This window comes from Thamnophis elegans, chromosome 4 (genome assembly GCF_009769535.1).
Source record: "Thamnophis elegans isolate rThaEle1 chromosome 4, rThaEle1.pri, whole genome shotgun sequence".
NCBI classification, from domain to species: domain Eukaryota; kingdom Metazoa; phylum Chordata; class Lepidosauria; order Squamata; family Colubridae; genus Thamnophis; species Thamnophis elegans.
In genome coordinates, this window is record NC_045544.1 from 30426255 (window position 1) to 30443333 (window position 17079).

General features: G+C 39.2%; 1 protein-coding gene across 1 annotated transcript in view; it reads left to right on the plus strand.

Moving 5' to 3' along the window:
* Positions 1-16553, plus strand: part of SOBP (sine oculis binding protein homolog) — a 165793-nt gene extending 149240 nt beyond the window's left edge. Inside the window, exon 7 of the mRNA XM_032217171.1 lies at positions 15240-16553. The gene's annotated coding sequence lies outside the window, so the exon portion shown is untranslated. The remainder of the gene's footprint in view (positions 1-15239) is intronic.
* Positions 16554-17079: the final 526 nt, after the last annotated feature.

The following is a 17079-nucleotide window of genomic DNA, read 5'->3' on the forward strand; positions in this document are numbered from 1 at the left end:
ATTAATCACGGAGAAAAGCAACTTAGAACTAAGGACAAATTTCCTGACAGTTAGAACAATTAATCAGTGGAATAATTCACCTCCAGAAGTTGTAAATGCTCCAGAACTGGAAGTTTTTAAGAAGATGTTGGATAACCATTTGTCTGAAATGATGTAGTGTTTTCTGACTAAGCAGTGGGTTGGACTAGAAGACCTCCAAGATCCCTTCCAACTCTAAAACAAACAAACAAACAAACATTCATTCTGAAGTAATACCTAATATCAGAAATATACACTGAGGTCCTGCTTTCTGTTTATGCTTACAGAGCAAATACAGGCTTCTGACATTTCAATGCACAGGGATGCTATACTGAAAACTTTCCCTGTTAGCAACTAGCCATAGCATGACTGATCCCTAGGGGCATTCTTTTTCTCTTCATGATATTGCCTTAAGTAAGAACACTCCATGAGTTGTTCTTACTTGTTTCAGGGTTAAAGTAGTGCTTCCTCTTCAAGCAGGCAATATGCTGCAGCAGTTGAGCAGCAACGGAGGAGTGGTGAGGAAGGGAAGGCTGCTTAATAAAGCAAAAGAAAGGGCTAATGTTTCAGGTGCAAAATGCTTTTGAGTGTAACTTTAGCACTCTTTTAAACTAGTACCAGAATAATGCTATTCCGGAACAGGGCTTAAAACATTTGCTTTAAGGTGAGGGTCCCCAACCTGTGGACCACACTAGTGAGGGGGTTGCAACCGGGCTGTAGAAACAGCTGGTGAGCATGTAGGTATGTTTAGCTTCACCCCATTTGCACAAGCGGTGCCCCATTTGCCATGGGCGGTGGGCAAACACGAGCACATGCTCAATTTGCATGAGCAGCATGTGTGTGTGCACGGTCACGCAAATGGAGCTGCATGAGAGCTTGCCGGTCACTTGCATGGAACCATCCCCTCCCCCCTGGACAGTCCGCAAAGCCATAAACGCTGGGGATCTCTGCTTTAAGGTAACCCCACAAAACATTTTTGTGAGACAGTGAGTTTTGACTAAGACAGACCAGAGCCGTACTGGCCATCTGTCAAAATGTATGTTATTTGCCAGCCCCACCCATAGGAAGTAAATGTTTTCTCACTGGCTGTTGACATTCAGTGGATGGGTGGAAAACCAAGCCAGGGGAATCTATCCCAGCGCTATCCCACTATTGATTGGCACGGGAGTTTTTACCTGCTCCGTCTCCAACCTGTGCCGGTTCACCTCTCCTTAGGCAACCTGGTGGCCCTCGGCTCCCCAGAGATCACCATATTGATGTCTACCTTGTATAGCACCTTTGCTGACATTGTGCTATGGTCATAAAGGGTTGTTGGGAGGGGGGAGCGGGAAGGAGCACAATCATTTTCCTCCAGCTCAATCAATTCACTATACACATTCCAACAGGCATTCCTACATATATACGAAGGATCTTTCCGTAATTGTTTTTATACACTTAAGTATTTCTTGTCAACATTCTGCAAAGTATTCTGTTACCCATATTATCAAGTTTGCAGTACTTCAAAAAGTACAACATTTTGTATTTCAGGAAATGCCGTAATCCCTATAGATTTGTCCGTTTGTTTCTGTTGTGATTGTTGAGTGTCACGTAGTTATTAAAATTCCATGGATTGTTAAAATTAACACATGTAATAATGATGAATGTTACTTAAGTGATATTTGCATCCTTGCCAATTTTAAAAAAATAGGAATTTAATTCAGTCCCTTTTGAGAGAGAGAGATGGATGGCTATATATAATTTGAACAAATAAATAAATCAATTGATTTTTTTAACTAACAGTAAAGAATAGCAAGCTACTTTAAAGTAATTATTTCATTTTCTGCCTTGGTTCTGCAGCAAAAACAAAACAGTGGGCACCATTGTCAATCCAATGCCTCATCTTCTAACATAAATTATTACATCTATTGGCTGTTCATACTGAAGCTAAGGTAGAGGAGAGGGTTTACTATCTTTGATTAGATCATCTGTACGCTTCAAAGTATTCACTAGACAGGTGAGGTGGATAAATAGACTGATCCCATGTACAAATAGTCCTCAATTTACAACAGTTCATTCAGTGACCCTTCAAAGTTATAACTTTGAGAAAAATGAGCTACGACTTTTTTTCACACTCACAACTATTGCGGCATCCCCATGGTCACGTGATCAAAATTCATATGCTTGGCAATGGGCTCATATTTATGACAGTTGCAGCGTTCCGGGGTCATGTGATCACCTTTTGCGACCTTCTGACAAAGTCAGTGGGGAAGCCAGATTCACTTAACAGCCATCTTACTAACTTGACAACTACAGTGATTCACTTAACAACTTCAATTTCAATTTCAATGGATTTGTATGCCGCCCAATCCTGAAGGACTCCGGGCGGCTTACATAAAAACAGTTTAAGAAGTATTAAAATAATTTAAAATATAAAACAAAGCGAATTTAAAAAGACACAACATGCATTCGATCTTAATGGGGCTGAAGCTCGAACGAAGATCAGCAGCCCCAGGCCTGCCGGAACAGCCAGGTCTTAACAGACTTTCGGAAGGCCGAGAGAGTGGGGAGGGTCCGGATCTCAGGGGGTAGATCGTTCCATAGGGCCGGGGCAGCTACAGAGAAGGCCCTCCCCAGAGGAGCCACCAGACGACATTGTGTAGTCGACGGCACCCGGAGAAGGCCCCCCCTGTGAGATCTTATTGGGAGAAAGGTCCCAACTGTGGGAGAAAGGTCATAAAATAGGGCAAATTTTACTCAACAGCTGTCTCGCTTAGCAACAGATATTTTGGACTCAGTTGTGGTTATGAGGACAACCTGCACTAGTTTTTTAATCTAAACCCCCTTCACACTTCATCATTCGAACCCTATTTGCAGAAGAAATTTATATCAGATATATGAGGCAACTTCTGAAGGGGACGATTATAATAAATTTAATAAATAGAGTAAAATATTGACACAGATGAAAATTAAACCCCTCTCTCATCCCATTTTTAATTCTGCAACTATATTACATGTCTCTCTATATAAATATGTAATTTACACTACATTTAATCAAAAGTAATGTATATTAAATATTAGGTTATTAATGTTAATACAATATTAAGTTATACTTGTTCTTGGGTAAATGTGCATAGGATTAAGTATCTGCAGTATTTCTTCTAAAGTGGACTTAATTCTTTACTATTTAGGTAAGTATAATATGCTAGCATTCATTTATTCATTCATTCAATCAATCAATCAATTAGAGGTAGATTTCGGAACAAACATTATTAAGTAATAATAATAAAACATAAGATTTTATGTTCTGTTTACTTTATATTTTTATCTAATATCTTTTATGTAGAGGAAGAAAGACATACAATATGCATAAATTCCCTGACACAAATGCTAAATTTTTAGAGGAATGCTTTCAAACTAATCACCCTTGAAAGACCTACCCTCCATGATAAAAGTAAATGTAAGAATGGTCTTAAAGCCGCCTAAATTAGTAGGCAGCACTACTTCATTGAATGAGGAAGATATTCCAGATGAGGATATAACACAGATTTCTATCAGAGTAGTATTACATTGTTGGTAATTTTCAGTCCCTTTCCAGTATGAATTCTAAAATTTACATTTTTCACAGCTCTATACACTTTTTTGACACCTTCGTAAAGCTATTCATTATGGCCTCAAATATTTTTTCTGGTTAGTAATAGACAAAACAGATTTCATCTCATTATACGTGAAATCAGTCTCTAGTGTTAATCATTCTACACTTTCTTAAATTGAAACATGTTTGCCATTTCATTGATCAAAGAGACCCTTCTGAATCACTTCACAATTCCTTTTGGTTTTCACCAACTTGAATATTTTGTTATCATCAGCAAAATGGGCAACTCACAGTTTACTCTTAAATCAATAAATAAAAGCACAAGTTCTTTTGGTTTCTTTAGCTAAGAGAAATAAAGTCTAGGTATGCTATATACAATTAAACAAATAAAAAAAGTGATAGGAATGCATAACCCACTCAAAGCTCATTCAAAAATGTATGATGAATTTCCCTTGGAATTTAACAGCAGCAAAATGGGAATGAGCATGTGAATTTATTTCATTTTAAACTTTGCGTAACCAAATTTCATTTTTAATTTAGCTTTGCTATTTTTTTGGACTATGGCTTCTAGAAGGGCACTAGGATTCCAAGTGAGTTTCTCTCCCCCCCTCCCCATAAAAAGGCTTCAAATCCTGTACAAAATATCCCAGAAGGGGGCAATTCTTTGGTTATTAAGAACGCCATTTCCAACTGTGAGATCCTTCAGAGTAAATCCTTTTTTGCACTGAAGAGGAGAGGAGATTGAATGCTAGTATTATGCCTTAAAGCAGTGTTTTTCAACCACTGTGCCGCGGCACACTAGTGTGCCGTGACATAGTGTAAGGTGTGCCGTGGGAAAAACACTTTATATATAGTCAATATAGGAACAGAGTTAAATTTTTTTAACATTTTCTAATGGTGGTGTGCCTCGTGATTTTTTTCATGAAAAAAGTGTGCCTTTGCACAAAAAAGGTTGAAAAACACTGCCTTAAAGGACTTGTTGTTATTGTTAGTTGCGAAGATATGTTCAACCCATCATAACCCCATGGACAACATTCCTCTAGGCCTTCCTATCCTCTACCATCCTCTGGAGTCCATTTAAGCTCACACTTAAAGACTTGTAGGGATAGATAGATATATAGATTATAGATAGGTAGGTAGGTAGGCAGGCAAGCAGGCAGGCAGGCAGGCAGGCAGGCTTGCCCACTCAACTGGTGTGACACCCACAGGCCTCAGATATACCTCCAAGACAGAAAAAAGCTGACCACCTCTAAGGAAATCTCCCCAAAGTTCATTCCCATTTGCTTTTTATCCCTCAATGTCTCCCTCCAATAGCTTGGGTCCCCAAGCTATGAGGGGGTTACAGCTAGACGATGCAAATAGCTGGTGAGCGCATGCATGCATCCTCACTTGTGCAAGCAGAATGCCCGCTCCATTTGTGACATGCCATTCGCACAGAGTTGCATGCAGGTGGGTGCTTGCCAGCCACTCAGGTGGAACCATCCTCTCTTCGGCCCCCCACCTTTGCTAGTCCACAAAGCTGGAAATGTTGGGTAACTCTGCTGCAATGGTAACAAATGCCATGACCAGCAACATTCCTTGGCAGAACCTAGGTTTTAATTAGCCATCCTGATTCCCATTTTCAATCTTGGCTCTATGTTAAATAATTCTATGCCCCAGTTTTCTACTTTTTTTTCAACTCTGTCTCTTCCCTACATATTTCCTGAGAATCTTGCTTTTCAGACAGTTGCCGATTAGGTTCCATTCCCATTTTTCATTTTTTCACACGAGCAATCTCCCTAGCATTTTTGTATGTGAGATGTGGTCTAAAGTCCTGCAATGTTTCTCAAGTATTTCTTCTCTTATCACTTTTTTTCCTTCAAGCTTTGTCTTTTTGTCTGTATCTCATTTTACATCTGTCCCCTTTTTTTACTCTTATCTTTCTTGACTTTCTTTCCACTTATCCCTAATGTGACTTTTTTTTCTAGTCACCTATTCTTTCCCTCACAGAAGCTAAAATAAAAATGTACAATTTAGGATGATATCATGTATGTGTTTATTAAAATACAGCCCCCCCCTATTTTATATCAACAAACTCCGAACCATGACATTAAACCAACCCAATTTTGTCACTTTTATCAGGTCAGCCAGAATCTTTTAAACTTATATTTATCTATTTTTCTTTTTTTATCTCTATGTTGGCCAAAGTCATCAAGGAGTCAAGTCGTTTTGGGTTTGGATAAATAAATAGTGCTCAATATGCTTTTACGGTTTTTTTATTAAACATATATGTAGCATGGAAAATGTATTAAACATTTAAATATTGTAGTTGTATAGTTGGGATGGATCAATACAGATGCTGAAAATAAAAATATTTGAGCATTTAAATATTTGGTCCCAGATGCTCCATGGATCTGTGGTATTTGATTAACTTCATTTTGAAGTTTGGGTTAAAAGCTACTGCAACAGGGAAAAGCAGCATGGGGAAAAACCTGTACTTGCAATGCCAATGTAAATTTTGTTGCCATTCTATTTATGTTTATTTCTCATCTACTAGTCATAATAGAAAAAATGCTTGTTTTGTCTTACTATTTCAAATCAAGTGTCCCTATGTAAACTGCTACTAATCCACAGACTATAAAGATTGATGTATATTTTATATTAATTTATGTACATAAAAGATAAGTTAAACGATTTATAAGAGAAATGTACTACTATCATTTTAATTTTTTAAACTTTTTATATATATATATACAATATTTTTTCCACTTTTTGCTCACTTTTTATGGCTAAAATCCCATTCAAATGTTCATTCTATTGAATTTGATGGGGTTTCTTCTGAGTAGATCTGTTTAGGATTAAAATAACTTCGCATTACAATCCATTGTGCCACCTACAGTGTGGTTTGTTTGATAGTGTTTAGTAAGTTCTGTGAATTCTTATTACTTTTGAATTAAAATCCTGAGCAACGAAAGTGTGCAAATCATCGCTATTAATCAGGTAGGTGGGTAGGTAGGTAGGTAGGTAGGTAGGTAGGTAGGTAGGTAGGTAGGTAGGTAGGTAGGTAGATGATAGATAGATAGATAGATAGATAGATAGATAGATAGATAGATAGATAGATAGATAGATAGATAAGAATGCAATAGTGTTCTAGGAGCTTTAGTCATTCTCGCCACATGACCACAGAAGCATTTTTAGACAATGCTGGCTCCCTTGGCGAAGAAACGGAGATGATCACCCTAGAGCTGGACTTGGCTGGGTAAGAGAAACCTTTATCTTTTACCTTTTATATACAGATGAAGAGATTAGCAGACAGACAGACAGACAGACAGACCTGGGGCAGGAGAGCAGACGGAGCAAGCAAGAATGAAAGGTGAATTTCAGCAGACATCTGAGGGTTTTGTAATAATTATATAGGTAGACCATTTTGAATCCTTAGATATGGGAGAAGTGAGTAGATTCTTATTTATGCCACAATTTGAAACCATTTTCTCCCTGCACTTATGCATTATAAAAATAAGTAAGGCAAGAATATTCAGACCAACTCAGCTAATAGCACTGGTTTAGGTGCATAACCTTAATCTTGTGCTTTACAAAATTAATGGGGAATATAGCTACATACAGCAGACAAGCTGGCTGCTTGTTAGAGACAATAAATGGAAAGGAGAAGCATTATAAGTGTTATATGTTAAAACTAAATGTCTATCCTTTCAAATAGAGAATTACATTTTCAATATGACTATGAGCTATATCTATAGGGTGAAACTTCCTTGGTGTAAAATCTATCATGGCCTCTCTCTCTCTCTCTCTTTTCAATCAACTTCAGTTTCACTGAAACTGATTTGTACCATTTAAAAAGATGTAGCTACAATTCAACATTAATTACTTTAATTCTAAATTAATTGGAATTTTGGAATAAAAAACCATCTTACAAATATATTTAATTAAAATCCCATCACAACTATATTCCAATTTGCAAATCACCAAATAAATTTGTGCTTTAATGTCTTCATAACTTGACCAAATTCAACCCCTGTTTAGTCAATAGAACTCACCTGGTGACTTTAGGCTAATTATATTCAGCTGAACCCAACACACAGGATATTTGTACAAGCCTCTGAGCTTGCATGAGCCGCCTTGAACACTCAAAAAGGCGGGGATAAAAATGGATTAAATAATAGTAAAATTTTGTACTAGATTTGAGCCTTATTGTTCGATTCCACTGTGCATTGTCTATTAGGTACCATGTGGGAACTGTTGTACCCCTTGTGAAAGGTGTTTGTGGCTGGAAATATATTTGTGCACCAGAAAAGGAATGAAAAAGGTAAATATGAAAATTCTGGAAAAACACCTGAAATTTATGTCCTTGCAAGAAATATGTTTATTTAACTCAGTGAAAATCAGGTGCTAACTTCCCATTGCATACGTATTCTACAATATTAGGTTTCTTTCTTGGTATCCATGGATTTATTTCCCCAGACTTCTTGGTATTTGAAAGAAGGACATTTGAGTTTAACACATGTCTCCATCTGTAAGAATATCCACCTAGAGCTGGCTTAGTTTTCACAGTGTTGCTAAAAAAGTTTAAGCCAATGTACAATAATAAATATCTAAGACAAAAAGAGCAAACTGTTTATTTAAAAAAATCCTCTATGTTTAATGTCCACCCCAATTAAATTTGAATTTCCAATTTTTGTTTTGAAAACTCAGTGTGTAACATAATTATTTGATTTGGAAGTGTACATATTGAAGCACTTGTGTAGTGTAAAATAAAGCAAACAATTAGGTTCAACTTCCTTTGGTGTTCTGCAGTTAACCAATATTAGCCTGTTTACGCTATATTTAGAGTAATTTTAAGCAATTTCTGACAATCTTCCTGAAGTGCAAAACTTGCTATTGATATTATGTGCTGCATGATTGTACATTTTTTATGACTTAATTGATCTGCTATTTAAAGATCTTTTTCCAAAGATATCATCCCTTTGTCTAGGACATTTTGAAAAAGCATGGAATATGAACAGTTATGCATAAGGATGCATCGTAAGCTGACTGAAATTTTGTGTATGTGTATCTGTCTGTCTCTCTGTCCTTGAGTCTGACTGTCTTAGAGTCAATATTGACTCCTGGCAACTACCTGGACAAGTCTCTGCACTTATATTGGCAAGATTTTATATTGCCACTGCCTCCTTCCTTGGGCTGAGAGGCCCAAGGGCACCCAGCTGACTTCATGCCTAAAGCAGAACTAGAACAGACAGCCTCCCAGTTTCTAGCCTGGAACCAACCATTACACCAAACCGCAGTTTCATAAATAGCTGCACTTCTCTGTGGTCCCTTTTATTCGCAATATCTATTTTTAGTGCACCCTCATGACCAAGTGGAAGTCCCACTGCACAGGCTGACCACCATTTACTAATTCCTAGCTTAAAACATGCATTGCTGATAAAAATTGAAGCCTGAAGCCAGATTTCCCCAGTACAGTGTCCTCCAGAGATGTTGAACCTCAACAATTATGAAGGCTGATATTCAACACATGTGGAAGGCCCAGGGTTGCAGAAAACGGTAGTAAACTGTATTTTACTAAAAGGTAGAAACAGCACAGGTACAGACCAGTACAAGTACAACATGATTCTTTTCATGAAAGACCATGACAGTGGATTTATACACAACTTATTACAAGTTCTTTTCATGAAAGACTAACACAACTTATTACAAGAAGTTAATAAGATTCGCCAAGATCCCAAAGTGAGAGCCAGTTAAAGTATCAAGATAGAAATAGAGCAGGGTGGGATTGAGTTCTACTTTCACTTTATGCACAATTCAGCTGGGTGTCCTTGAGCCAAGCTCTCTCTCCCTCTCTCTCTCCCTCCCTCCCTCCCTCCCTCACTCAAAAGGAAGCAATGGCAAACCACTTAGGAAAACTTCTCAAGAAAACTGCAGGGACTTGTCCAGAGAACTGCTAAGTGTCAACACTGACTTGAAGGCACACCCACCCACGTCCACACAGCATCCTTTTTAAGCCTAGTAGCACAAAAGGCCATAATTCTGTCAATACTACAATTCATTTAAAAATGAGCAGGGCTTTGGTATTAAAGCAATATGTTGCTTGAGAGCTTTAAAGTCAAAGGCAAGAAAAACAACCCACAGCATCAATTGCATCAAAGTACAGTTCCTGAATTCTAGTTTAGTGAGAAGAAGAGCATAAGAATATGATTACTCAGGAATTCCCAATATTTAAGCAAGAAAATTCTCTCCTGGAGTTGAAATTAAAAGAATAAAATAAAAATAAGTCAAATCTATGCAGACTCACTCTTTAATTATGAAGAAGTAATGGTGCCAAATACATTCAGCTCTTCAGTATAATATGGTGAACTCTAAAAAAAACAATTTGGGAGAAAATGCACCAGGGCAAGGATAGACAGAAGAGCAGAAACTAGCAAAGGAATTTGATGTAGAAAACAAAATACATTGAATGTTAATAGCAGCTAGGGCTGATTAAAATGCTTTGAGATAAGCTATGTACTGCTTTTTCAATGGCTCCCACATTCTTATTTTCCCCCCAAATAATATGTTTCTCTCAATTTTAGTGATGTGATGTCATTTATTTAATTTTATAGGGGAGAGACATAAATGATTATTCAAAAGCAGACACTTCAATAAAAATGTTGAATACATTCAGATTTTGAGAAGAACACAATTCATACAAATATACAGCAACCCCAAAGCGTATGTAGGTTTGAACATGCCACCTGTTTTATGATAATTTCAGCAAAACATCCCTAAGAAAATCATGGGCTTGACTTCGTTCTGAGCCCATTTCTGTTCCAAAGGAGCCAGGCAAATCATCATTATCGTCCATATACTGTGCTCAGTGGGCTAAATTACTACATTACAGTCATTAAAAAATAATAGTGCACTGTTTGTTTATACCAACATTTCCCAATAGGCAAAACTTTCCTTTTACTGTAGTGGAACTCTGACAACATCGGCTATGAATAATAAGCTCATAATATTAATTGTCTTGGTTGGTGGAACATTGAATCAAGGGTGACCTTGAATGGGCTTAGAAGCTAAATGGGGTTTAGCCTGGTTAATAATTGGTTGGGATTCCTTCATGGATTTCAAGGCTGTAGTGTAGATTGGGAATCTAAATAAATAAATAAATAAATAAATAAATAAATAAATAAATAAATAAATAAATAAATAAATAAATAAATAAATAAATAAATCCTAGAACAAGACAAAACTAACTACTTCTATATTTCTGCCAAGAAACCTATATGGCTGTAATCGCTAAAGTCACCAAATATCAATTTCAACTTCGATACGTTACATTTTTTATTATTCATTCTGTTTATTTTATTATCCATTCAATAAACTTAGGATATACATTAAAAACTATTTGCTTAATATACTGAGAAGATGGCATTTTCATGTATAGAGCAGTGAAATTGTAGAAATTGTAACTCTGAAATTGAGTGCTTATAGACAAGATGTCCATATTGTGTCTGATCCAAGCAATGTAAGATAAATTCTCAGTATATTTCAGTTAACTGTGTAGCATATGAGATTGAAGGTGCAAACATGATTTTCCAGTTGTGCCAACTTTTTCAGTCAATTACACTAAAAAGCAAAACTGGAAATATGAGGTTGTTTTAGGCAGATATACTGTAGAGTGTTTTTTCCAGTGCTTCATGAATTGTGTGATTCCACCTACTATAGAATAGAGTGAACCATCAGTGGCCGTCCCCAGTTATCAGGGGACTGAATAAGCACAGAAATTATTTCAAATGTGTCTTTTAAGAAATGTTAACAAACTAAATTACAAGGCACATCAATCAATGTATTATTTTAGAAAATGGGAAACTATTAGTGTCTGCTCAGGTTTCTGTGCAACTGAGGTGGCTGTTCATATGAATCCTTATTGAAGAGGAAGGGGAAAATACTATGTAAGCCTGCCTATTCATACACTATGATCAAATTGCTCCAAACTCACATGACCTGTTCATACAGGAGTTAAATAATTACCCTATCATAATTTGGGTCTCTGATATTTCAGATTCCAGATACAATGCCTGAATATTTCTGAAACTGGTTTACTGAGGAACTCCGGGAGAGGAAATGCCAAAGGAGACGCCTAGAGAACTTATGGAGGACCAGCAAATCCGAACCCAACCGAGCACGTTTAACAACCTGCACCAGAGAGTATATTCGAGCAATCAGGATGGCTAAGAGAACATACATTGCCTCTCTGGTTGCGTCTGCTGAGTCGCGCCCAGCCGCCCTGTTTAGGATAACCCGTTCCCTCCTAAATAGGAGGGACACGGGCGATCCGCTGCAGGGCAGGGCTGAGGAGTACGTCCAATTCCTCGCAGACAAGGTTGCTCGGTTCCGGGCGGACCTGGACTCCAATCCTGCAGAACCAGCCGAGGCACTTAAGGATGATCCGATAAGCCATCGCTGGGTTGAGTTTCAGGCTGTTACCCCTGAGGATGTGGACAAGGCCATGAGAGCTGTAGGAGCCTCCACATGTGTGCTGGACCCGTGCCCCTCCTGGCTGGTTGTCAACAGCAGAGAGGTGACACGAGGCTGGATCCAGGCGGTTGTTACCGCCTCTCTACGGGAAAGCGGGGTCTTTCCCCCCGCTTTAAAGGCGGTGGTGGTGAGACCCCTCCTGAAGAAACCATCCTTGGATCCAGCTGTTTTAAATAACTATCATCCAGTCTCCAACCTCCCCTTTGTGGGGAAGGTTGTTGAGAAGGTGGTGGCCTTTCAGCTCCAGCGGTCCTTGGAAGAAGCCAGTTATCTCGATCCTTTCCAGTCAGGCTTCAGACCTGGCTGCAGCACAGAAACCGCTTTGGTCGCGTTGACCGATGATCTCTGGAGAGCCAGGGATGGAGGCCACGCCTCCATCCTAGTGCTCCTTGACCTCTCAGCGGCTTTCGATACCATCGACCATGGTATCCTTCTGCGACGACTGCGAGAGGTGGGGGTGGGAGGCGCTGTTTTACAGTGGTTCTCCTCTTACCTCTCGGACAGGTCGTAGTCGGTGTTAGTTGGGGAGCAGAGATCGACCCCTAGGCCCCTAACGTATGGGGTGCCACAGGGTTCGGTCCTGTGCCCCCTTTTCAACATCTACATGAAACCGCTGGGTGAGATCATTCGCCGGCACGGGATAAAATACCACCAATATGCGGACGATACCCAGCTGTATCTGTCCGCCCCATGCCAACTCAACGAAGCGATGGATGTGATGAGCCAGGGTCTGGAGGCTGTTAAAGACTGGATGGGGGTCAACAAGCTTGTGCTCAATCCAGAAAAGACCGAGTGGCTGCTGTGTTTCCCTCCCGCGAATTGGCCAAACATTCCATCACTCAGGCTGGGGGGGTCAAATTATACGCCCCTCAGACAGGGTTCGCAACTTGGGAGTCCTCCTGGACCCACAGCTGACCTTTGAACATCATTTGTCGGCTGTGACCAGGGGGGCATTTGCCCAGGTTCGCCTGGTACACCAGTTGCGTCCCTACCTGAGCCGGGAGGCCCTCACAGCAGTCACTCGTGCCCTTGTGACCTCTAGGCTGGAATACTGCAATGTGCTCTACATGGGGCTGCCCTTGAAGAGCATTCGACAACTTCAGCTAGTCCAGAATGCGGCCGCGCGAGCGATTGTGGGTGCACCTCGCTTCACCCACGTAACACCTATCCTCCGTGAGCTGCACTGGCTGCCTGTCAATCTCCGGGTGCGCTTCAAGGTGCTACTTATCACCTATAAATCTCTCCATGGTAGTGGGCCTGGGTACTTGAGAGACCGCCTACTGCCAATTACCTCCACTAGACCGATCCGATCGCATCGATTAGGCCTCCTCCGAATTCCATCTTCCAGCCAGTGCAGACTGGCAACTACCCGGAGGAGAGCCTTCTCGGTGGCTGCTCCGACCCTCTGGAACGACCTCCCCGTGGAGATTCGGACCCTCGCCACCCTCCAATCCTTCCGCGCCGCTTTAAAGATCTGGCTGTCCCAGCTGGCCTGGGGTTAAGATTCTAACCCCACCCGAATTGTGTGACTGTTGTGCCTTCTTTTAATATGTTGTATTGTCTCCATGTTTGGAATACTGTTTGTCTTGCCCCCCCACCCTTCTGAATTGTGAGCCGCCCTGAGTCCCCCCAGGGAAAAGGGCGGCATACAAATAAAGGAAAACTAAAGGAAAACTAAAAAAAAAACCCTAAAACCCACAAGATATTCTTTCTCATATCTCACTGATCCTTGATAAATTAAAATGCCAGGTAATAGGATAATATAGGATCTTCTGTTCCAAGTACCTCTTCCATCAATTCCACCTGGGAATTATGGTGCACAGTTAATTATTAGGAAGAAACACAGTCATTTGCTTATGTTGATTAGCTTGCTTAGTTTCTCTGCTCTTGAATTTGTTTCCCCTGAACTATGAAATTATTCAGTGAAATCATGTAAGGAAACAGGTTTAATTGTTTTTCCTTCCTCTCATGTAGGAGATAAATTGGATTGGCTAATTCCACAATTTCAGATAGGAGACTTATTAGTCAGTTTATTTCTGAGTCAGATAGATAGATAGATAGATAGATAGATAGATAGATAGATAGATAGATAGATAGATAGATAGATAGATAGATAGATAGATAGATGTATATGTATAAAAAATCAGAGAATATCATAATTTGAACTGACAATGTTATAATAGCAATAGCACCTAGACTTATATACAGCTTCACAGTGCTTTACAGCCCTCTCTAAGTGGTTTAAAGAGTCAGCATATTGTCCCCAACAATCTGGATCCTCGTTTTACCAACCTTGAAAGGCTGAGTCAACTTTGAACCATTCAGAATCGAACTCCGGGAGTGGGCAGTGAGTTAGCCTGCAGTACTGCATTCTAACCACTGTGCCACCATGGCTCTTTTAATGATGGAATAATGATGGAATCGATATCCAAGTCTAGAGGCTGGGTTTTTCATGAGTTGAAAGTGATGTGATATCATTGTCCATAGAGAGCATCTTCATTTCTCTTTTGTCTCTAGTCCAAAAGATTAATTTGTTTCAGTGCTTGATGAAAGACAGGCTCAGGAAATAAGTCACAGGAAGAATTTAACATACCATTCAAAATTTGAGTTATCATCTCTTTTCTTTAAATTATTACATGGTAATAGAATTTCTGAACTCATAGCCACTGACAGCTCTAGAAGTTTGAAGGTTCTTTCGAGTATTGATTCCAAAGAAATTCTGCAACTAGTTGGATTTTTATGAAGACGAATTTGGTAGATGGTATTGCAAAAATTCTTTGAAGAATAAGGTTCCATATACATTAATGCAAGGGTTTTAAACTCGCAGCGTCACGTTGCCGTCACATGACATTTCGTGGCAATTTTCCCACTTGTGGAACTTGGGTAGGCATGGCCTGCACATGACACATGTAGCCTGCGGGCTGCCAGTTTGACCCCCCTGCACTAATATAAATTAAGCCAAACTATATTGTTTTTTAATTGTGCTTCTTACTCTGCATGCTTTCTGTCCTTAATCTTCTGTTTTCTCTACTCTTGAAAGAACCTTAATGTTATGACTGAGTATTCTCATTACATCAAGTACAATACTGAATCATTATAATGTAGTGTAGATATTGACATGTCTCTTTTATTGTTGCAGGAATGCTGATATTGACAGGGTACCTTGCATGGAGAAAGGGAGCAGAGCAATCAGTGCTACTTTACCAGACAACCCCAGCTGGTCCATTCACCACCATATCTGGTCAGAAATCAAGAAAACAAAGCCATTTCCCATTATTTCTCGCAGAGGGAAGGCTAAAACCCTAGGGTGCCTTTGGGTCAGAAGACTGTAAGCACATCATGGACCCCTCAAAAGTACTCTCAGCATTCCGATGACCACGCCCCCTTCTCCCTAGACCTTTGGTTTTTTGCCGATGGAGGATTTTCCTCTGATTCTAAAGCCACATGGACCAACGTATGTACTTCTTTTTTCCCTCATAGACTTCAAGGTTCAAATATTTGAAGTTGGACGATGAAATGGATCCCCCCCCCCCAAAAAAAAAACCTGCTGTGGTTTTGCTGCTACATGAAGAATTGTGATTTGCATTGTATGGTTTTGGACCTATTCACGTTGTAATGGGAGGTGGTTGAAGGGGCTATACTGGAGTATTGACACTTCAGAGTCATCTCTTATCTCCTACCCATGATGCACTTTTAAATGAAGAGTTATTAGAATATTTTATTGGCTAATATACTTTTTCTGTGTTATTTTTACAAAGGCCACCTTTATCCTTTTTAATGCCATATTTTCAGTGTTACACTTTTCTGGCTTTTAATTTTTATTTTTATTTTTTTAATTTTGATTTGACAGATGTAAGAAGCAGCATGAATAGTTTATATTGTGGTTTTTCAAGAGACTGAATGCCAAGAGAACTCAGTAAATGTTTATTCCTCTCAGTTTTCTCTTTCAATTCCCCTAAAATAGAACCCCTTTTGGGAACAGAGCAAGAGTGTTGAACTAAAGACCAAAAAAAAAAAAAAGGAAAAAAAGGATCCCCTCAAGGTGTAAAACTATCTGGGGGAAATATTTGCTGGGTGTTATGAAAGACTTGGATGAAATTTCAACCCTGATGGTTTTGCAGTGATCCAGGAAGCCAGTGAGACAATCTCTCCAGATGTAAAGCTCTTTCATGATAATTAGAAAGGTATGGCCAAGCCAATGAAAACACGGGGGTAAAGTGAGAAGCAAGTCCCCATGATTTTGTTTCACTATTTGCTTTCTCCTGTCATGGTTAAAAGAAATGTGCAATCTGATTCTCAGTTGGTGGGTGGAGGATAACAGGGTAGGATTTACTTGTGTGCACTTGTATAGTTGTAGCCAAGAATCCAAAAGTACACTAGAGCACTGATTTGGTAAAACAATTGGGAAGTATCCCATTTTGGACAAAATACTTAAAGGGGGGGGGAAATTGAGGGGGGGAAATACATTCAAATCACCTTGTGATCCAGTGTAACTGTTTACTAACTTGAATAAAGCAATTGTTCTCACAATAGTGATCAGAGTGCACCTTCACTATAAGGCTATTGTGCTTAGCAAAGGGAGAAACATTTGGGAAGATTGTGATTCAAGGAGCTTGGGAGCAGGGTCTTAAATTAAAGCCAATTAAATCAGAACTTTGTAGCGATGGTGCACTGATGGTACGTTGTACATATTGTATTTCTATATTTTTCCTTTGTACAGATTCACTTAAGTCAAGCTACTGTTTTACAGGGGCTCCTTATTTATTAGGTTTGTGAAGGCTTGGAAAATTACACCCAACAAGCAAATTCACTTTGATTTAAAAAAAAAATATGAGAAAAAAAAATAGATGTGTGGGAGGGAGGGCAGAGGGTCATTGGATGAGCTCATGAACCCATGGATTCTCAAAATCTAACAAAGGCAAATTTCTATGGAAAATATAAAGCATTTTTAAGATGCTTCTTGTTCTTTTTTCTTCTCC